Source organism: Pygoscelis adeliae, unplaced genomic scaffold (assembly GCF_000699105.1).
Source record: "Pygoscelis adeliae isolate BGI_AS28 unplaced genomic scaffold, ASM69910v1 Scaffold10, whole genome shotgun sequence".
Classification (NCBI taxonomy): Eukaryota; Metazoa; Chordata; class Aves; order Sphenisciformes; family Spheniscidae; genus Pygoscelis; species Pygoscelis adeliae.
The window spans coordinates 4,146,594-4,168,939 of record NW_008824053.1 but is presented as its reverse complement, the minus strand read 5'-3'; the positions used below and the strand labels follow the sequence as shown (position 1 = coordinate 4,168,939).

General features: G+C 36.8%; 1 protein-coding gene across 1 annotated transcript in view; it reads left to right on the top strand.

The window, feature by feature from the left end:
• FNBP1L (formin binding protein 1-like) overlaps positions 1–22,346 on the top strand; it is a 62,229-nt gene that overhangs the window by 4,287 nt on the left and 35,596 nt on the right. The gene's annotated exons all lie outside the window — the stretch shown is intronic.

The window sequence follows — 22,346 nt, the reverse complement described above, 5'->3', positions numbered from 1 at the left end:
GCTCCCGGCGCGGCTGGGGCTCGGTCCGCGGCCCGCACCGGACACCCTCTGGGCGGCGGTGCCGGGCGTTCGCAGGGCTGCTCCTCTCCCGAAAACCACCGGACTGCTCTGACGAGTAAAGCGTTTTGAGCTGTCGCCCCTAATTGGAAGCAGCTATTATTTAGCTTTGTCTCTAAAAGTATCCCGGCACGTTGGCTAATACGGTGTTGTATTTTATTTTATTTTTTAAATACGAAGAATTGGCAGCAAGGAGACAGGCGGTGTCTGCGCGCCTGTGCCTGCGTTGCGTTAGATCTTTTCTTAAACCTCCCCTCCTCCTCCGAAGGTTTTTTGGCTGTGCCGAGGGCAGTACAGAAGGGGCTTCTCCCGGGGGAGTCTGCCGGCGCGAAGCACGGCGATTTCTGCTCGCAGGCAGTTGTGGGATGTTTTATTTTCTCTATCAGATTTCCTACTGTTGCCGCTATAACTGGAGCTGACGCTGATCGTGGGAAAGCTTAAGCAAAAAAAAATTACAGTACCAAGGAGGGTTTAACGTCGCCGTTTTAAATGCTGCCTGCCCTTCTTTTATTTGCTTTTAAAGACCAAAGGCTGTGAAACACAGACGCGCTCAGAAAAAAACTTACAGAAAGCGAAACATTGCAACTTGAAGTCTATTCAGGAGCTCTTAACTTGGACCTACCATTGTACGTGTTTTTTTTTTTTAAATTTGAAGTTGAATTAAATTCCTTTATCAGTAGTTTCTAGTACAAGGCTGTTAGTCTCTAGAGGGGCAAAGGTGTGCTCGGCACCGAGACAACTAGTTGCCCCGTGAGCTGGGGAGTCAGAGGCGGGCTGTGGCATTGCAGTTAGCCTCTGTGGGTGGGGTGTAGGAGTTGGGCCAGGGAAGCTCCTGAAGCCACCTGAGTAAGTCGTGTCTGGCTACGCAAAATGAAGATGTAATAGCATTGCATCGAGTGTACTACTACATCGAGAAGCCCCATTTAAAGATATTTAGGGGTTACTTTAGTGTTTTGTACAGTACTTAATCCTTGTACTTAATTAGGATTTATAGGCGTGATGAGAATTCAGATAAAATACACTTGTGAAGTGCTGACAGCACTGCTGTAAGAAAACTGAAATATAAAACCGTTGCAATGTTAACAGTAAGGAGTAAGTAAAAGCCATGATTTATATTGGCAGCGCAAGTGTGTCTTTGTAGCTCATGCTTGTATATTCTTCAGATAAGAGGTTGTAGGTCAGTGTTTTGGAAGAGCTGGGGTTTGCGTTTTAGGAGAGCACTGAATTTTCTTCTGTAAGCACTTAAGTATGTATCACTCTAGAAAACAGTTTAGCTTGCTCATCTCTGGTCATTTTGGCAGCCTCTTAATTTTATTTTCTTTGTTCAGCTTGTAAATGACAGTCAAGGTTTTGTAGTTTCTTGTATTCAGTTTTGCAAGAAAGTGTTTATCCTCCTTATGTGCTTAAGAAATATATACAAAAAGGTGGATTTTGACCTCAGGCTTCCTTTTAATGGCAGGTTCATTCACAGTGTCATGAAACTAGCTGAATTTTATCTAGACCTACTATATGTTGTTTCCTAAGTGACTAATTCTTATGTGTTAGTTGGAAGAAATAATGCCAGAATTTTAAGCTAAAAGTTTTATTTCAGCAGAATTTAATACACTTTTTGCTTGGTATCAGGAGATAAAATCTTTAAAATCTGGCACAAAATTAAATTCATTAAAAGTTAGCTTAAATCTAGGTTAAAAACACAAGGAAAATCAGTATTTGTGGAGCTTCAAAGACGACAGGGCTCTGAACAAGGAGTAAATCAACTATTAGATGCGTTTGTGCTCTACTGTAGCTTTTCCTTCATCGTTCCCTGTTGCTAGTATCAGTGCAGCTTCAGGCGGCAGCCCAAGCCACGCTGGGTTTGCTGATGGCAGCAGGGTGCTAGCAGCTCAGGGTGTTAAGAGTCTCCAGCTGCAGGGAGCTGTTCTGCACAGGTTTTCTGGAGACCTCCTTGAGCCTAAAGCTCTCCCTCATTAGCGCTTGCACCTGTGGTCATAAAGTAGAAATTTTCAGGATTAAGACTGGTATCTAGATGATAGTTTTTCAGAACATTTGCAAATCTGTATGTAGGCTTTGCTGATTCACTGAGGCAAATTTGATGATTTTGTGTCGGGTATTTTAATACCTCCTTAGCCCTGCCTTGTCAAATTGTATCTCTTCATGCTGATTATTGGTATTTTATGCTGATTCACAGTTCTGATCCACCCCACCCCCACCCCTGGAGTCTTTATGCTTTTTCTGATAAGGTAAAACGTGTGCATGGATGAATTTAGAGACAAATAAGGAGCCAGAAGGAAAATTCGGGAATTAGGAAAGCAACTCATGTCTGGTGCTTGTGTGGTACTTATTTAATATGGCTGTTCTGGTACTGAAACAAGGCGTATGTTGCTCTTATTTCTTAAACGGTTATATCAGGGACATGACGAGGGAAAGGTTTTCTTTGATGGGCCAGTATTTTCCAATTCTTTAAATTCTGTAGCTGCTATTTCTGTTTGTGGATAATGGTTTCAAGCAACCATTTTTATAAGTACACCACCATTCTCTGAAAGGTGTGTGCGTTGGCCAAAACATATATGTCTTGAGTAGGCTGAAGTAGAGGCACGTTGTGCTTTTCAGTATGTCTTGGCTAAACAGCATGCTCCCTGTTGCGTTACTGCTTCTGATTATCAATGTATTTCCTTTGATAGCATTGTATGAAATAATGTGAATTAATAATAGTAAAATAAATGCTGATTCATTTAAGCCATCCTGTCATTAGAACTGTTTCATTCTACAATGTTTTCTATGCTGTGTGAAATGTGTTCCGCTTTTATGCTTCTTTTTACCATAACAGAAAATTTTGATCAATTTTGAAAGTATCATTCCACAAATAGTTTTATTAGTGCATTTATCTTTGTGGTCACTCTGCAGCATATTCCTTTTGTCTACACAAAAACTAAGATACTTCAGTGAACTGCCTTGCATGATAATACTCTCTTAACAGTTAGAACAGAGTGGTGAGAACTGGGAAGTCTAGTCTTCTGTAACGCAGTTGAAATTGTATTTTCTGAGAATTCGACTGTTGTGTGCCAAATCTTCCTATCTGTAATATTTAGCTTTTCCTAGGTGATATTCGTAAAGCAATAATTGTCTGATGAAAAGGGGCACGAAATCGCAAAGTAGCACTGCCGCGCTTCATTAGTAATAGAAAATTGCTGCTGTTTATTTAGATACACTTTTCAGAGTTTTAACTTTTTTTAACATGCTTTTTTCAAATGCAGCATGCTTATATTCACCTCATGAGCAGTAAGAGGGTTTACACATTGAAGTCCTGGGCAGACTTGCATACTTTGCTTAATAAGGTGCCCCTGTCCGACTTCTGTCAAACTGTACTGCAGTATCCAAGGCAAGAATAGATGAATGGAACTAAAACTGTGGGGTTTTTTAGTAACTTGAAATACTTGGAAATAAAAACGATGGGTTCTGGTATGTTAAAGAATCTACTCAGTATGAGCATCTGTTCAGTGTGTATGTTTCTGTACATCTGGAGTTCTTTTTGTGATGGGCATAAAGTGTACAAATAACATTAACATAGAATATTTAACAAAATGTGTCTGGTTATTGTCATCTTGGGGTTTTGTTCAGTTAAATTGAATATGTAGTGCATTTGTTTTGATGCTAAAGGCTCACTTTGGAGACTGGAGGATGGTTGATAATGAAGTTCTTGGCTTAATGAGTGGAGGCAAGTGAAACTCTGTGTGATTGGCACTCTGAAGTGGCTTCCTTGGAAATTAATTAAGGAGTTTGTGGTGTCTCTTTAAAAAAAAAAATTCAGGACGGATGTTTTTCAACTTTTGCTACATGTTCTGTTTTTCGAACCTCTGTGAACCCCTTAATAGCAGTTGGCAGAAAAAGCATTTGAATACCATGTCAGAACATTTTCAGTCCGTAAAACCAGTCTAGCCATCTGTTTCTCACCTCTTGGTAAATATTTAAAGCAGAAGTTTTGCTGTGGGCTTTTGTGCTGAGACTTCATGATTAAAAAAAAAAAAAAAAGGCTACATAAGATTTAATGATACTGTTGTTGTGAGCTTCTTGGGGCCAGAAGCACACCATTTTTTTATAATTAAGAAACCACTGGCACTGTAGAATACTATTTTAGAAATGAGTTATGTTTGACCAAAGAAAGATCAAAGTATATTTGGTGATGTGCTGTTTTTAATTTGTCCTTAAACAAAATTCATTCTGTGCCTAAACCCATTTTATTTACAAAAATATTAAATAATGTTCAGTTGCATCAGTACTTTTTCAAAAGCTGTTAAAAATTTTCTTGTGCTTTCGATGCCTATTTAAGACATTGTTTCCTTCTTGTTTTAAAATCATATATTTTCTTTCTGTAGAAGATGATAAATTGTGTGGTTATGTTGTCTAATCTTAAAAGTTGCCAAGTTTAATTATATGGAAAACATCCACAGAATGTAAATATGAAAAAGTTGACTTCAAAAAGTAGCTAAGTGTTATGTAGCATATTTCTGTTGTAATAATTCCTTGTATTTTTGTTCACTAGAGTAGAAAATTTGATTTTTTAGCTAAATGTTTTTTTTAAGCAGTTTGAAACTGAGAAGCCTTTCTCTACAATTAATATGACTGTGGTTATGTAGTCACTAACATTGTTAATGCTAGCAAATTGGTTTTTTAAACAGTTTAAAAAAACATTGAAAGTAATTCTAAATATCAAACCATATCCCATGTAGAAATTCTTCTGTACTTTTGAATCTTAATCTTTCGTAAACTTATTTTCCAGTGTGCTAACATACACTGTGTTAAAGGCAATTTTCTATTTAATACGTAGATGTTTGTGAGGTGAAACCTGGATGTGTTTTTCCCAGATTTCTCCTTCAACTTAACCCAAAGATTGCAAGCAGTACTCTGGATGGATGGCTTCTCTTTTCATTCAGTGTTCTTGCTGTTGTGGTCTGCAAATGTGTGCAAGGAATGTGTCTTGTGGCTAAAGTATGAAATTACAGTTTTCCAGATGCAAGGGATGGCCATACATTTCTTCTGTCATGGGTACGATACTGGATAAAATGCTTAACCTCTGTGAGGTTACCGTCTTTCACAAGGAGTATTGTGCGCCTTATCTCATTCTTGTCAAGACCTCTGAGATTTCCAAATAGAAAGTTGTGTAAGGATCAAGTACTTGATTATTGAATGTGTAGTTACTTCAGGCTCCAGAATGAAAACAATTATGTCAAGTTTTAGTTATAAATAATGTTTGTCTGTATTTTTCCAGCAATTGTCTGGTTCATAAACATCTGACTTTTTTACTGATTTTTCCAGGAAGGGGTGAGTCATTGTCCTGAGACTTTATCAGTTTGGTTTTGATGTTGAAGATAATTTAATTTAAGAATGAATATGTGTTTGTGCCCTTGAGTATCTGTTTAGAAAGTATTTTTTCAGTTTTGAAAACTGTTTATCACCTGTTACCTATTAAAATGGCATCTGTTTTTATATATGGCCCCACTGGTGTATGTACTTGGAAACGTATACGCTCTTCAAGGAAGTTTGTGCAAACGTACACAGGACTCTACTAATCTGGAAATGCTGAATGCTGGAAAAATATTTCTGTCTTTTAAAAAATGTATGTAGTACCCTTATTCATAATACAAAATCTGAGATTTGCCTATATCAAGATTCTAAATGCTACAGCTGGCAGTTTGATTTCCTGAGTGAGAATAGCAGGTGGTTTGAGATTGCAAGATCATTTATCTCAGCCAAGCAGAGGATTTCTTTAAAGAGTGTATCTGTCAAAATAATGATCCTTTGGAACGGCAGATCCATCAGAACTTGGGATGGAGAAAAGCATGAGTAGAGAAAAGTCTGTTGTCAGTGTGTTCAGGTTTCTGTTCTCGGTGAGGGCTGTCCAAGTAGGTATGATTTGTGCTTTCAACAGTTTGCAAGTAAATAGTGGAAGACAGAAGGTTTGTGTAGAGTTGTCACTGATGCTATAAACATACTGAAATAAGTCTAAAGTGTCTAAAAGTTCATTTGTGTATTTAAATTGGTTCTTACACTGGATTGATCTGGGTGAGACCCTCTATTATTAATACAGTAGTTAAATACTTCAGTCCTTACGTTTGCAGAGCAGTTTTTTAGCATGCTTGGTAAAGCCAGTAATTGACTAATGCAGGTTTTGGTTTTTTCTTTTGTTTTGTTTTGGGAATCTGGGGGGGTGTTTTTTGTTTTGTTTTGTTTTTTTATGGAGGAACATATTTCAGATTAAATTTTCATTGTTCATAGCACACATGTGCATACTTTTTCAGCAACTTGAATTCTTTCTGGTAGAAAAAGAATTCCCTGAAGTCCAGATGTGTTCAGCTTTTTCCTTGTGTTGGTGAACAAATTGTTCAGGGAAAGCTGAAATTCCTGTCAGCTTGTTTCATTTTGCCCCTAGTGAGTTTACGTACCCCAGTCCCAGTGCTCTCTTGGCAGAAAGTTTAGAGGTTTGTCTTTGGATGCATGTCAGTGCTTCAGCTGGATGGGAGGAGAAGGGAAAAAAAAAAGTACTACACTAATGAAAACCTTCTGGTTTTCATTAAAATGCTGACCCTCTACACTGACTTTGTTTATGGAATTATCCGCAATAAATTTGTTAGTCTGGGTTGCTGGTTTTTCTCCACTACAAGTTCTATTCTAAGAGGAGAGTGGCAGCAGTATTGTATTTCCTGCAAGGTGACAAGAACCAGAAAGGGCTTAATTTCAGGTGTACTTATTTTTCTGTTGATTTCAGTAGTATTGAAATTTGAAAGAGTTACATGTGAGATTCATGAATACCTTTTCCTTGATTTTTTTTCTTTAGTCAGAACACTGCTTCCGCTTTGTCATTTACAATAAAAAGGGCATTAGACTGCTAAAACTGCTTTCTGGCACTGTGGTTTGTATGTTTGTACATAGTTTCATTACTTTTTACATCTTTCAAAGGAAAAGTGCAGTCTTACAGTGAGCTAAAAAGCTAATATTGCAAGACCTGAATTTTTCTTGGGCTTTAGTGTGGAACTCTTGTGTGGTCTTGGGCAAGTAAACTTAATTTTTCTCTCTGTTAGTTGGGTTGTAAAATTGGAATAAAGTGGTTTTTTTTAAATCAAATTAATATTGTAACAATACCTGCATTTGCAGAATACTTCAACGTTCTTTAATGTGTAAGTGCAAAGCAATATAGTGTTTTAAAATGTTTAGAAGCAAAACACACAAAGCGGCAAATTCTAGTAACTTTTCCTGATTCTCTTTGATCAGACTGTCTACTTGAAGTAATCATTTCAAACTCTTCACTTGAATGGGTAAAATCTGCTGTGTACTAACAAGAAAATTCACCATTTTGTCATGGTATCTATGCATGTAATGCTTATGCTTAGCAAGTATTTGTTTAGGAGGCAGGTACTGTGCAAACCACTTCTCATCGGCTGGTACACAAGCAGTAGTACAACATGCATTTTTGTAGTTCCATATTAAGTAGACAAGATTTTTTCAGCATTGTGCAATGAAATGGCATCCACTTGATTTGAGTTTGGAGTGTTATATAAGTACTGAAGAACTTCTGAAATGTGACAGCAATTGCACTGGAGAGTCGAGAGGCAGCCTTACTTTTGGCATACTTGGGGGAACCAGATGTGAGTGAAGGTGATGAAGGTGGGTGTGTCTTTTGGATATTTATTTGATTTGTAAATCCTTTGGAAAGACAGCATTTGATTGCTGGATTCTTTCTCATTCATGATGGGTGCCCAACTTGAGCGGGTGTGAAAACCTTGCTTTGTAAATTCTGGTTGGCAGAGTAATTGAGGGGGTTTTCTTTGAATGTGGGGTATGCTTCTTGTACGCTTCCTGTTTTCCCCCAGATACTTCATTTCTTTCAAAGGAGGTAAATACTGTTTTACCTTTCTAATAATGTTTTCCAATAAGCATTTGCTCTAGATGGCATAGGGCTTTCTTGTGGTGGTGAGTAGGAAAATAATTGGTATGTATGAACCCAAGACAATATCTGTGCTATGATACAGTTGGCTTTCTCTGCAGTAGAGGAATATTCTGGTAGAGGAAATTGTAATGTTTCTAATGCCCAACACTTTTTTTTTTCTTCTATATAATAAGTGGATAAATTGTTCCTGTTTTAGCTATCTGTTATGATGTCTAATTTTCCTGCAATTTTCCCCCCTATTCATATGAAGTCAGTCACAATTGGAGGGAGGAATATTTAGGGTATTTGACATGTGTAATCAATAGTTGGAGTGTATTTTATGTTTGTATTTATTTAGTGCCTAGAACCATTAGTCACATAGTGGGCTTGTTTTGTGCTGTGCTCTACACAAACACAGAGTATAAAGACCATCCCCAGTTCAGTTAACTTTCAATTCCAGCAGAAGATGGGTCATTTACTGATCATGCCAAATGACAGAGTCGTGCAAAACCAAATACTGCTCAGCATGATGGGCAGTGATCTCAGCTGCAGTGTTTTAATTGTTTCTTTTGGTAAGCCTTGCAAGCAAAGGGTAGCAATGGGGTGGACCTTTGTCATGTTTGCAGGGGATTAGCATGTAAGCAACTTAAGAGAATGCAGGAAACGCGTGTTGAAATGTACAAGGGAGTGTTGGAGTCTCATGAAAAGCAGACAGTAATCCTTTGGTATAATGAGGTAATAGAGCTGGAATCAGACAGCAATGCCCTTGAAAGTGAGGTTAGAGCCTAATGTTTAACACAACAGAGAAGGATGCTTAGAAACAGGGAAAGATAACACTCAAGAAACGTATGGGGGTGAAATGATAATCTCTCAATACTAGAGAAAAGGATGTTGCTGTAATTGAGAGATGAGATGGATAAAGATTGCAGCTATTGGAATGGTTAGAAAGAGCCTGATTTTCAAAAAATGATGTAGAAATTGTTAACAAGTCTTAGGATAGAACATAGATTTGAGATTCAGGAAAGAAGTCAAATGCTCAGGTGAAAGAAAAGTTAAGAGATTAAGACCCTAGTTTATAAAAGGTGCAAAGCGATAAAGTGCAGTAGCTGATAAGAGATGATACACATTATCTGGATTTTAGTGAAGCACGTTTTATCTTATTTTTTCTCTGAAAGTAAGTTCAAATTCGTGATTAGTAAATGGAAAACCGTATGAAGGCTCATTAATGAGGACTGATGATAAAACAATTTTGTTCTGAAGAGTCAAGTATGGGTTACCTCATCCCCCTTAGATCTGCTTTTATTTAGATCCTAATAGTGCAGATACTTGTCTATATTTTTAATTTTACCAATACTTGTTAATTTTATAAGCAAAGGTCTCAGAGGATCAGTGAAACTCATTGATGTGCTTGAGAGTAAGTATTGTATACCAGGAACTCTTCAGAGCAGATTTTTTTAAGAGAGGGGGTAATTGCAGAGCTGATTAAATCTGCAGATACTCTAGTGATATTGCAGTACTAATGCATTCTTCAAGGTAATCTTAGAGGAGAGTCTTCTATTTTTCAGCCTGCCCGGCCCCTCCAATGTGTTTCTGTGGTTAAATGTGCAATATATCCTGAGTTACCAGTTCGCAACTAAGCTTCCTGACTCTACCTGTAGATTGTACCTGCTGCACTGCATTACTTAAATCAGCAAAAATTACTCATGTTTTGTTATTTTCTTTAATCATTTAATTTAATGGGATCTCTTTTCAGGCTTACAGGCTTCGACTGCTGTCAACTGGGATTTAGTAGAACAAGGATATAGGTTAGTACTTGGATTTCTGAATGGTGAAAATTTTGATCTCAAATTATTTAGAATTAATCTAATTAAAAGTTTTAATTATGTTTATTATTTGGGGAATTTGCTAAACGGTAGATGATGACATTTGAGATCTGTGCAATATGGTCAAGAAGGTGTTACAAATTTATTTGGAGGAGGGGAAGAAAAGGATGAACTTGCGTTGAAAGGTTCTTCAGCATGTTGTAATAAAAGGGGAAAAAGCAGACTGGAATATCTGGTTAGATCTCGTAGCTAGTAAGATGGCACGTTTAAGAGGAAAAATGAGTTTTGTGTAAATAGTAACTTCTCAGGAAAATCCAAATGCCTGGGATTTTTTTACTTCATAAGTAATGCGAGGGGAATGTAGACTGTACAGTTCCATGAAACTTAAATAGAAATGTCACCATGTGAGGCAAGCCAAGCAATTCTGTGAGGTATCCTGACTCTTTGGCATGATACTCAAATATTTATTCCTGTAGCAAGAGGTGCGGTGGCCCGATTAAGTCTTTAGGGGTTGAGACTAAGGAAATAGGGGTTGTGGGTTATTTGTTTTGGTTTAGCTTGATTGCTTCTTTGTTTTGTAAAAGCTGTGAGGCCTTTTGTGTTCCTTGTTGTGTTCTCATTCCCGCTGAAGTATTGCATTTGTGTAACCTAGATTTTTTTAAATCTATCTCCCTGAGTTTGAGACACCATTAATATAGAGTAGTTTTTTCCCCGACTACTCTCTCTCTAATAACAAGGGCAACTTCTGTCTAAAACGGCTTTTTAAGAAACATTTTTGCTTTGGTACTGGTGCTAGGGAGTGGAATGACTATCTCTTTCCAGGAACAAGGTTGCAGTTCCTCAGACACTAGCCTGGCACTAGAGAGATACAAGTGTGATTCCCCCGAGTTTCAGCTTTATCTTCTGCATTCCTGAGAGGGAAATAGTGAGGTAGGAGTAGTTGTGTGTAACTAAGAAGTTTTTACCAGAAGAAACATCCTCTCAGCGGATTGGAATCGGAGTCTTGTAAAACCAGGAACTGGCTCTGTATGTTGAAGCCTTAGTTAGGTGCAAGCAAAAACAGCGACAGGCTGTGTACCCTAGCTGCTCTTTGTGCTTGGGTGGCTTAGCACCCAGCGACTTTCAGTTACCTTGGTTCTGAGGGGATGTCATTTAGTTTCACTGAAATTTCAGTAGTTGAACTGAAGTAATTTTCTTAGAGATTTAAAATAAAGTCTTAAAGATTAGATGGCAGTGGTATTTATGCTTAGTGAGTCTTAGATAAAACATTTTTCCAAGTTCTGTCTGGTTGATACTGTAAGGCTGTAATTGCGGGCTGTGTTACGAATATGTCTTGACATCATTTGTATGAAGTGCCTTGCAATTTTTGAGAACCTGTGAAATCAACTGAAGGTAATAGTACTGAATGGCCAGCATTCATGCTTTTTTCAATAATGAGATACAATGGAATATCAGTGCTTCAAACACAAGTTTCAATCTTGAGTTTTAATTCTGAAAGGAGAGTTGTTGTTTCATCTTTATACAGACCTTAGGTGGGAGTACTGCTATTAGTTTATCTGTACTGGATGCTGGGAAACTGACAACAGTGCATTTCTAACAAAGACCTTATATGTAAATGTTTCTTAAGATCGTGATAGGCTATTTGTAGTACTTTGTACTTAGCATTTCAAACTTTTATCATGCAGACGTAATCAGACTGTAAGTTAAACCTGAAGCTTGTGGCTTTCATGACTGTTTGTGTTCCTTAGGTCATTGGAAAAGAGGCTTAATTTTTTGCTGACTTCTGTTCATTTGTGGGAAGAGGATCATGCTTCTGTATCTCCAAGTTAATCTGACAGTTGTTTGGATGTTGCCTGTGATACTTTTAGGACTGGTACCGGTTACTCTGTTAGGAAGACAGCATAGCTTTTCATAATGTCGTTTCTTCCTATCCTTTCTTAGGTTGTTAATTCTCCTTACTCAATACAGCGTACCCTCAAACATAATAATTTCAGTGGCTTTCTAGGTAATTTCAGTAATTAATTTTGTCATATGTTTGTTGTGGAATACTTTCGCTTCAGTTCTGGTTATATATTTTGTTCATTAAACAGCTGCATGTATGTAGCAAAAATGCCTTACATCTCTCCATATCTGTAACTTCAGGTGGTGAGTTCTAAAGCATTTCTTCAAGAGCACTTTGCAAATTTTTCATTTATTTCCAGTTGATTTCAGTTATCTCAAAGTAGTACAGTATGGAGTTTAACCTCATTGCAAGAAATCTTTTTTTTTTTTTTTTGAGACGTTACTATATTTTGTAGAGAGCTGATGAGGGCACTTGAAAATAAAAATCTGTGTATACCTGTCATAAGTAAAGGGTTTGAGGCTTTGCTTGAAGTTGGATCCTTTATCTTTCAATATTCTCTGCCACTAAACAAGCTAATGCAATAGTAAGTTGCAGGAAATGGCATCCTAACATATTAAGCAATTTTTTGCCATGAGATTCTGCTTTTCTTTTTCCTGAAAACAATTTCTTTTTATCTTCATTTGCTAGAAGTTCCTAACAATTTACTTGCTCCATTTTTAGCTTGTTTAGACTATCTTCTTAAGTTATTTTCATTTGTAATCTTCTATCTCTTTAGAGTTACAATTCATTCAGTTGCTTCAACAGCATTAGTTTCTGTCTTCTGCTTAGTATTCTGTTTTATGAGGAAAGTAGAAGAATAAAGAGTTAGCATGGCAAGTTAGCAAGAAGTACCAGTTATGTAAAGTTATGCATAAGAAGGTCTTCTTTTGGGATACAGCATGCTTTCTGATGTGTGCAGTTTTCTTCTGGGCTTTGTATGAGCTGTGGTTTCTCATCTCTATTGTATGGTATAAAACACCTGCAACATCTTGAAAAGGTGTTACTGACGGCTTTCATGTTAATACTTCAGCAGTCTTTCATAATCAGTATTGCCATATGAAGAACACTTCAGTAGCTGTCATTGCTTTAACTTTTTTGAGTGGAAACAATGGTAGATATGTTTTATACAGTGCTTAAATGTGTAGTTTATGAGTTTATCTTTTGGCTTTAAACCTTAAGGACAGTATATAAAAAGACATTTCCAGTAAAGCCGTATTTAATACTAGCTGACGCAGAGGGTAGTACAGCTCATCCAATTACATTCATCTGGCTGGAAACAGTTTACTGTTTCAGCTGCAAGTAGTTTATTTGAATTACATTTGGTATGCTGTTACCCTACGTTAATATTAGGAATCTTAAGTTACATCTTGAGAAGAACACCTTTGTTCAGTATTTTCTCCATGATGTTATATGCCTGATTTCACCTCAGTAGTTGTGTACTAGTTGTGCATTTATCGAAGTTGTGGCCCAGTTTTTTTGCTATTCAGTATTCCGCTGTAGTTACTGGGAATCTACTTGTTTCCATTTGAGTTCTTTACCTATTACATCTGTTTTATTGCAAAAAAGCTGCTCTTAGTTTACTCATTACAGTTGTAAAAATGAAGAGAGTTGTTGCTAAGATACACAGATTCAGAAATCAGAGATGACTGTGCAGATGTGGTGGCAAGTGTATTGTGTAATCTCTCCAGCTGTTTGTTGAAGCGGAGAAAACTATTTTGCAGCATGGTGAAAAACATTTTAATTAACATTTTTAGTTTATTGTTGAGTTTGGAATCCTTGATGGGAGCTGTTTGCAGTACTCCTGAGCAACAAACTTCCGTATCGATCAAACCACTTTATATAGGCTTAGTTAAAAGTATGATTATTAAGATATTAGTATACTGTATCTGAGCATGATTTTAAAATGCAAGTAGAACAAATGAGACTAATGATGGTGATAACCATAAAGATGGATGCTGAGAACCATCACAGTTTTGAGAGCGTTAAATTATTTTTAAATTGCTCTCTTGTTACTAGTGATTGCCTTTATGAACTGGATGATATGTTTGATTGTTGTGTGAATGATCTGGTTTGTGGAATGCTAGAGAGTCAAGTATTTATTATGGGTTTGTGCTACTATGTATTCTTGAGAGACATAAGAATTTGGGATTGTTTGTATGTAACAAAAAAAAAGAAACTTTTATTTTACTATCAGCAGTGCATTTTTAATTGTAACAGGTTGATATCAAATGAGTTTTTCCAGCTTAATGGACTAATGCAAAATGTGTAAGTATTAATGCTGGGCGCATCTCACATGAGTTGGTTCCTGCATATATATAATCTAATTTGAAAACTGAGGTTTTATCAATTACAATAAAACCCAAGTCCAGTATAACTTTCAGAGCTGAAAATAAATTTTATTACAGTATAGGCTTTCTTTTTGCAGTTTAAGAAATACCAAGAATTAACCTGTGTTTCATGCCATTATCATCAGGGTCACATTCATTTAAATGACTTGGGCTAAAATCTAGTTCTCTGGATGACTCCTTCAGATAGGAAGATCAAATAGTAAGCAGCATTCTTTCTCTTATGTTTTTCTCTCTATATATAAATCTTTCTAGACTGTACAAAGTTATTTTCAATTTGCAGAGGAGTGAAGTTGCTTCTGAGTAAAGAAATAGAAATCTAGCATTCTGAAGTAAAAACTTTGCATTGAGGATTTAATTGTTAACGAGATGTTTCAGGATACTGCTGACAGGTTAAGATAAAAATATATTCTTGGCTGTTACTTGGTTCAGTTTTGCTACCTTTGTTTCAGTTTATTAGTTTACTTTGAAGCTGGAGAGTGGAGATACTTGGTACAAAATACTATTTAATGTATTTTGCAGTCACAATAAACGTGATTTTTTTTTTAAATGTAAATTGTCCCTTCTGCTCTTGTAGAAGTATAATTATTTTGCTTATTCTTATCAAGCATTTTAAAGCGTCTGGGAAATAAATCCTTCATGTGACTCTCGTGATATCATATGTGATACAGAAGAACATTCGAAACTTAGTCAAATATATTTTGATAAATGATCTTCTGAACATTTTAAATATTTAGGATTTTTCTGAGACTCATGGGGACAATAGTGACAAATAAAAAACATTTATGACAGTGTTCTCCCTTGTGGGAATGATATGTAGTTGTCTTTGAACATTTTTCTTGAGATTTTCTTGCTTCCTTTCCAAATCGTTCTCTCCAGAAAAAACGGGTGGCTGGGGAGTGTCTTTAATTTCTTTAATTTTGCATTATATGCTAAAGATGCATTGAATTCAGGTACTGACATGCATAAGAAAATGACAAATTAAATTTTATTTTTTTGATTTTCTTTTTAAAAGATAGGCATGGTTTTACACATGGATATATAATGATTTATGAAATAAAAAGAGAGATACTTGGGGAAAGGGCACTTCTCTTGCATTTTTTTTTCTACCACAAAATCCTGATGTGTTTTTTATTACAAATAGGCATGCTTTAATCACTGATTTGAAAATGTTTTTGCTAGGATATAAAGTGTTAAGGCTCCCCAGATATGAAACATCAATTTTCAGTGGGCTTTTAATCAAGCTGATAATGTTAAAAACAAAGCTGGAACTCTCATATGCAATTAGGTGGTTTCAGTTTTATAGTCAATGTAATAAGAAAAGACATAACAGTTCTATACAGTGTAAAGAAACGGTTTTTTGGTTTTGTCATTATTTCATGTTTTATTCAATATTTGAGGCTGTTTCTCAGAATTTATTTAGCATTTTATGACAGTTCCTAGAACATTATTTACTGAGATTTATTACTTACTGTTTAATATTTTGCTATTTTAATTCCCTGAGTACTTAGTGAAATGAGTACTTTTTATACCTTTCTGATCTCCACTGTATTTCCGTGCGAATGCCCTTGTATTTTTATTAGTTTAGTCAGGAAGGAAATAACTACAGAAGGTAGGCTCCTACTGAAGTACCTTTTAATTTCTACATTGGCTGTTGGATTGGCTCTCAAAAAGAAATTGGTTCTTCAAAAAGAAATGGATGCAGTCTGGTGTCAGTATTGCCAGATGTGACCCTGTCATTCCATGTTTGCTTCTGTCCTGAATGTGAGTACTATTTGTCTTGCTTCAGAAATATTTGCACTGATTATGCTATAGATTCGCTTGCTTTCAATATTGAACTCCTGCAGTGGTGCAGAATATATTTATGGAGCCCATTGTCTTTGTAATACTGATGTAATTGCTATGCCGGATTACAGAAACGTATGAAATTAAGCTGTTTTGAGTTTGGGCTTTGTATATGTTTTGGAAAGAATGAGAAACATAGCTATGACAGTTTAAAAACGTGGGGGGTTTTTTCAGTACGCTGAAGTTTGTACTCAGCTTTTGTATATGCAACTTCAGTGTCCAAATACGCTTTAATAGGGTTTTTTACTGTTTTAAAAATGTAACTTTTCTAATGGCAGCGCATATGCTTGTGGTTAAACTACATCACTCTGGTCATTTCCCTTGTAATTTAAGGTATTTGGGAAGGAAAAATACCTTGTTAACCTGGAAGGGGAACAGTATGTGTTTGTATTGTTTGATCTTGCAAAGAAAGTACATTTCTGCTAGGAAAAAAATGTTTTATGAATAATTCTAATGTTATTCTTACGATACAGGTTACGATTCTGAAGTCTATGGTGAAGTCTGAGAGGACTTCGCTGTGTATTTCTAGGCTTGTATCTTAAAAGCTCTGAGATAAACGGACACCCAGCAGAATCGTGTTACATTTTAATGTTAAGTTATCTGAATCGCAAAACCTTGAAAAATTCCATTGTTTTGAAGATGCCAGTAGTAACATCTGGTTTTAGTTTAAATTCTTTATTCAGTTATGTTAATGTTACTACGAACTTTGCTTTAAAAACAATGAGTGCAGTAGATTCCATTGCGAATAGAGGATGATTTTTGTGGGGTTTTTTGTTATCGTTGTTGGTTTGTTCCCCGCCCCGTCCTGGGGTCTTATCTTTATTTGAAATAGTGTTCCAAAGAGATAGGAAGGCTCTAATTTACCGCCGTGTTACTTTCCTGTTAAGTAGATAGATCTGGTTTTATAATCAAGTTTGAAAAGTATTTACTGTTCTTTGCAAGATATTCATGAAGGGAAAAAGATGTGGCTTGTATATTCTTTCTGTTGAACACTAAAATATTCACAGGTGATGCTGAAAAGGGAAGTTCACCTTAGAGTAGGACTTTTTACGGAAAAACCCCCTAGTCTATTGAGGTGACAAAAACAAGAAGTATATGGTGAATCAGTTAACAGACGAGCCTTGCAGTTTCGTAACTGTTTACCTAACCAGTCCCCAGTGATCTCTGATCTTCTGAAGTATTGAACAGTGTCTGCTCCCATTTAATGCAAAGTGAGTGTGCTCGGAACAGAGGTGATTAATTCTGTTAATATTTGCAGCCTCTCCTAAACAACAAAAGGCTAATGATTCAGTTCAGTAAAATTGAAGAGCTGATTAAGATACCTGTGTATGGGTATCTTACTCTGAGTGATTTAGAAGAGCAAATATTTGTTGACAATCTGTATAGTACAGTTGTATAATTTGAATACCAGTAGCAATAAATGGAAGGTATATGCCTTCATCTTAAATCTATCTGATGGGAGCTGATAATAGCACTAGGAAATACCTTCTTATATTCCAGCTGGATTCACTGTATTACAGTGTACTTACATGAGGAAGAGTGAGAGTAGTTGAAACAGCTTATCAGAGCTATGCTAAATAAGGAGATTCTGTCTGGATCTCTGTGTCTGTGTTTAAAGGTAAAAGAATCACATTTACTAGAAGATCCAATATGTATTATTTCAGTACCAAGTTCTTGTAGGTTTCCTGGGTGTTCTAATGACACCTATTGTGAGAAGTGATCTAAAAGTTAACACCAGGATATGTTTGTTTTATTCCTGTGCTATAAGTTTTATTTTACGAGTTCATCGTTTACGCCAGTTACTGTTTAGAAATAATGCCATGGAAGATACTTTGTTTAACGAACTGTTGACTTGAGTTTAATATTCTAAGTAACATGCGCCTTTATTAAATACATACAAGGAAAGTTATAAGGGATATTCCTTGCTCTCTGTGAGTTGAAATGGTGAAGTTCTGCTGCTGATAGTTGGTGCTTGGATTCTGTATAGATATTTTTATACTATGTTTGTCCTAATTGTCAGAATGATAAACAGTATGATTCAACCCATACTAAACACTTTTTTTTTTTCTACTTATTCCACTGAGCTAAGGCTTGAATGTGCATCTTTAGATGTGAAACACACCGAATTGACTCTTCTGCATGGGATTTGTGTGCCCTACTTGTTAAACACTTCATGGTTTTTAAGTCCGTTAAAAATGGTACCCTCAGAACTGTCTACTTAATAGCTGAACAGATAAATACAAGGAAGTGATATTTGGATGCCAGGGAAGTTGATACTTTCCCTTCTTTTTCGCCTCCCCCAGCTGGCAGAAAGTACTTCCTTGTTTTAAATTTGTATCACTTGCTATCACAGTCATCTTGGCTTTTTGGCGAGTTCAGAGCTATGACTGTTACAGTTCTGAACTATGGTGTAGTCTATAGTATAGACTCTTAAGTTATATGCAAACTAATAGTTTACATCACATTTCAATTCAGTAAAACTTTCACTAAATAGTGCAATGTAAGCTGGTTTTCATAGTAGTGCAACTGGTCATACTATAATACAGCTTGTACAGAGGCGTGCATGTACATGTAAGGGATGGAGGTGTAACTTGATAAGCAATGACTGTGTCCTGCAAAGCAGTGGATGCAGGCTCGTTGCAGCAGAATGAGCAGCAAAGCTGGTGGAACTTGGTTTTGTGATGGTGGAACTGAATTTGTGATGTAGGGCATCTAGGTGTTCTGTAATAATATTCCATTTGCAAAACCTTTAGCTTTCCATTGTCTCCTCTGTACCTCTCCCCTTGTCATTTTATCTCCAGGGTAGTAACCTCCTACTCTCAGGGAACCATTTTGCTTTGTAACATCGATACCACTCCCTTTTCTTGAGCACAGTGTTCTAAGTTCGCTCCGTAGAGGAGAGGAAAAAAGCAGTGCATACTCTGCTTGTTAGATGCTATGCCAGGCTGGCCAGAGCAGGAACTTAACCCTTCTCTGAAGAAGTGGCAGATCTCTTTCCTGTTTCTACGAGTTTTTAGAAAACAGATCCTTTGGAATGCAAAAATAGATTGTTAAGTCACATATGCAAGAACTGGAGAGTGTCAGAGCTGCTTGCTCATTTGGTCACCTGTGGATGCATTTTTAATAATATTGTGGAAGTATCTATAATTCGTAGAGAGGCATTTAAAAGTTTTTAAGGTTTTCAGTAGTTTCACCAATGGATTGCTTAGTCATACACTAAAATACTCACCTTGTACACTGAGTGTCAAACCATGTAATAATCTTTTCTAACTGAAGAATGAAATGATTCTTTACACAATTTTTCTAAAATAAAAATCTTGCAGCATTGTTTTCCAAGCCAGATACTTGGTTCTTGCAGATTTTCTGCAGGCTAACGTTAGTCATGCAGTAAATGTGCTGGTTTTGTACAGAACTTCTGCTTCACGTGAGGCCTCGCATGGCTATTGGTCATACAGCAAATTTGGCATTCTGCTGCTTCATTGATGTATAGCCCCACTGCTTTATACTATGTATTATTCCAGTGTTGCTGTAAAGATGGGATTTTCTCTGGGGATTTCTTGTAATGAGCAACAGCATCTCTCAGCATTGTACAAACAGTAATATTTTTTTACTGTGATGCATCATATCACACTTACTTCGTTTACAGTTAAACTTGAAGTCTTCCTGGCTCCTTTTGCAAGTGACATAACTAGGACTAAAATCTACTTACACTTCTGTCTGTTTATTAATAGCATTCAGCCACTCCCAGAAGACTCGGGAAGTGTCTGCTTTCTGGCTTGGCTATGGTGAAAATAAGATTTCTTGGTGTTCAGGGGAATGGACGTAATTATGTCCTTTGTATATACAAGGCAAGTGTAGTGCTGTGTCTCTGTTAAAGTGGCAACTATTTTAATCCAATAATGCTTGAAAACATATTTGTATGATTTGTGATCTGCTGTTGTCTTGGACAGAGTTGTTTGAAAATGGTCTGATGTGTGTTGAAGTAGGAATTAAGCTTAAAGTAGAACTAGGTGGAGAATTACTGTTTCAGAATTAAGCCTTGGTTCAAATGCAAATAAGACTCAAGTATTTTAAAGATCTTTATAAAGAGTATATGCAAAAAAAAGGTTAATTTTTAAAATCAGAAGTTGTTTATTTAAACAGATTTCCTCCCAGTTAAAAGTTTAATGAGATTAAGGGGCTATTTGAAAGCTGAGTGAGGGGATTCTGATCCAGTTTTCACAGTAGGATTTCCTGGTATATATTTTATGTATGCTTGTATTCTACAAGCAGGGGTGTATGGTTAGTGATGCCTGCTTTATATGTGTATGTGTTTATATTTTTCTCAAGTGGTGGTGGTAAGGAAGTCCATTCTGTTTCCTTGGGACAGAGTATCTTACCTCCTTACTAACATGTAGGTAAAGATGTTAAATTTAAGCTGATACATTAACCCACCCTGGTTGTTGGTTGACAAGCACAATGTGACGAGGCTGTGATGGGTAGCAGAGAGGAAGGATGCCTGTAACCATGTTCTGGCTACTACGCGCTGTGTTGGTAGAATTTCCTGAGGAGGAGATGGTGCATTTAGGAAACTGCCCTCCCTGCAGAGCGAGGCAGGTGGTGACCTTGCCAAGGGAAGACAGAGTGGGAGTCCCCCGAGAGATACAGAAAGCAGGCCCATAGGTAAACTTGCGAAGAATTGAGTTTTTCTTTACTTAAGTTTGCCTCCTGATACAGTGAGGTAAATACGCTGTTCATATGAAGGTGCCCATCTGTTAATTGAAGAATTCTGGACACGATTCATAAGCTGGATGAGTAGGAGTGGTTGTTGAGATGCCCTCTGTGGCAGTGTGTTAGTTTCCTCTCTTGTCTTAACCTTGGTCTTCAGTGCCCCAGCTGTGAACTGTTTCAATCAATTTGCTCTGCCGGTAGAAAACTAGTGCAGTTAAAATCTAATCGATAGTCCGACTGATCGGTTCAGTGGCATGGGTGAACTGGAGAGCACAGCTGTAATCTCTAATGCCAGTCTCTAATGTCTTTCAGCTGATCTGCTGACCTCCAGATGCAGAACTTGATTCTGTTGTGGTTCTGGCTGCTCATTCCAAAAGCAGTCACAAATGTTTCTACTCCTGTTCGCTCTGTAGTAGATTCCTGCCCTTTCCTGGAAAATAAATGTCTTGTCACACCTGTGAAGTTGTTAGCTGCCAAACAAGACATCCCCTCCTGCCAGACCTGACTTGCCATCAAAAGTTTCCAAAGCAGTTCCTTTGCTACTGGTCTGAGGAGATCTTTAAAGAGTAAAGCATAGACTTTGTATTTCTCTTCCTCAATTGCGGCTCTCCATTTTTAGCTTCACTTTAGAAACCTGACTTGCTGTATGCATTATCTTACAGCATGGCTAGATCTCCAGGGGTTCAGTACCACTCTTGAGTTGTTTGCTCACTTTATCATGCAAACATTTCTCTCATCATAGAAATTGACTTTAAAATCAAAGTTGACAGTGGTACTGCTTTTTAAGAATATATACAGAAGTTTAACAGGCAAATGGATTTTTCGTACTGCGTTCATGCTATGAATTTATTAATTCTTTATTCCTTAGAGCAAAGTAGTCTTTCATCCAGCTAAAAGTAATTTTTTAATTCCCGTTGTTTTCCTTTTGCATATTAAGCACTTCAAGTCTGCATTTCTAGGAGACTTTCTCACTTAAGTATTTTCAAGCTGCGACATGCAGTTTACTGTTAACACCAGTGTGTCAATTTTTGCAAAGCAAAACAGCTCCATGTCCTGAAGGTCAGCTAACAAATTGTTTTCAGAAGTTCTTTTTGGGGATTATTTTTCCTTTTCTTGTCTCCAAAAGACTAGTAGGTTTTCTTCATACTATCCTGCCTGTATAGTCTATACTGAACTTTTGTTTTAATATGAAATTAAAATGCCAAGTACTGTTTAGTTTATGTATATGCACCTGTAACTTTTTTTTTCATCTTAATCTCTGAGTTCCTCTACTTTATTTCCAGTGTAGCTATGGCTTTTGGTGTTGCTGCTCTGAACCTTCTCGTTGATACTAATCTTCTATAAAATGCTTAGCCTTTAAGTTTGCTCGCAGCCACATTTTTTCCACTCGCTTAAATTTAATACATAGATTGTTTTCAGAGAGGAATGAGGTATAATTTGCAGGTTAGTCTGGAAGCTACAATCCAGAACTCGGAGAAAGCAGAAAAGCAAGACGCTTTCTATTTTGTTCTTGGTATGGAAACAGCTCTTTGTTAGTTTTTAGATGTAAAACTAACAGGATGTTTAAAAAAAATAAACTGCTGTTTAGCTGGAAGCAGTTCTTGTCTGCCTGTTAGGAAGAAGCACATTGCAGTTGCAAGAAGAAGAGAAAGACCAGAAGACCAAATTGGTAATTATAAAAACAAGCAGGCAGGAAGAGAGAGAAGTGATAATTCGTTCAGACAGTAAAATAGAAGAGCTATTATCCTGGGATAGAAAAGGAA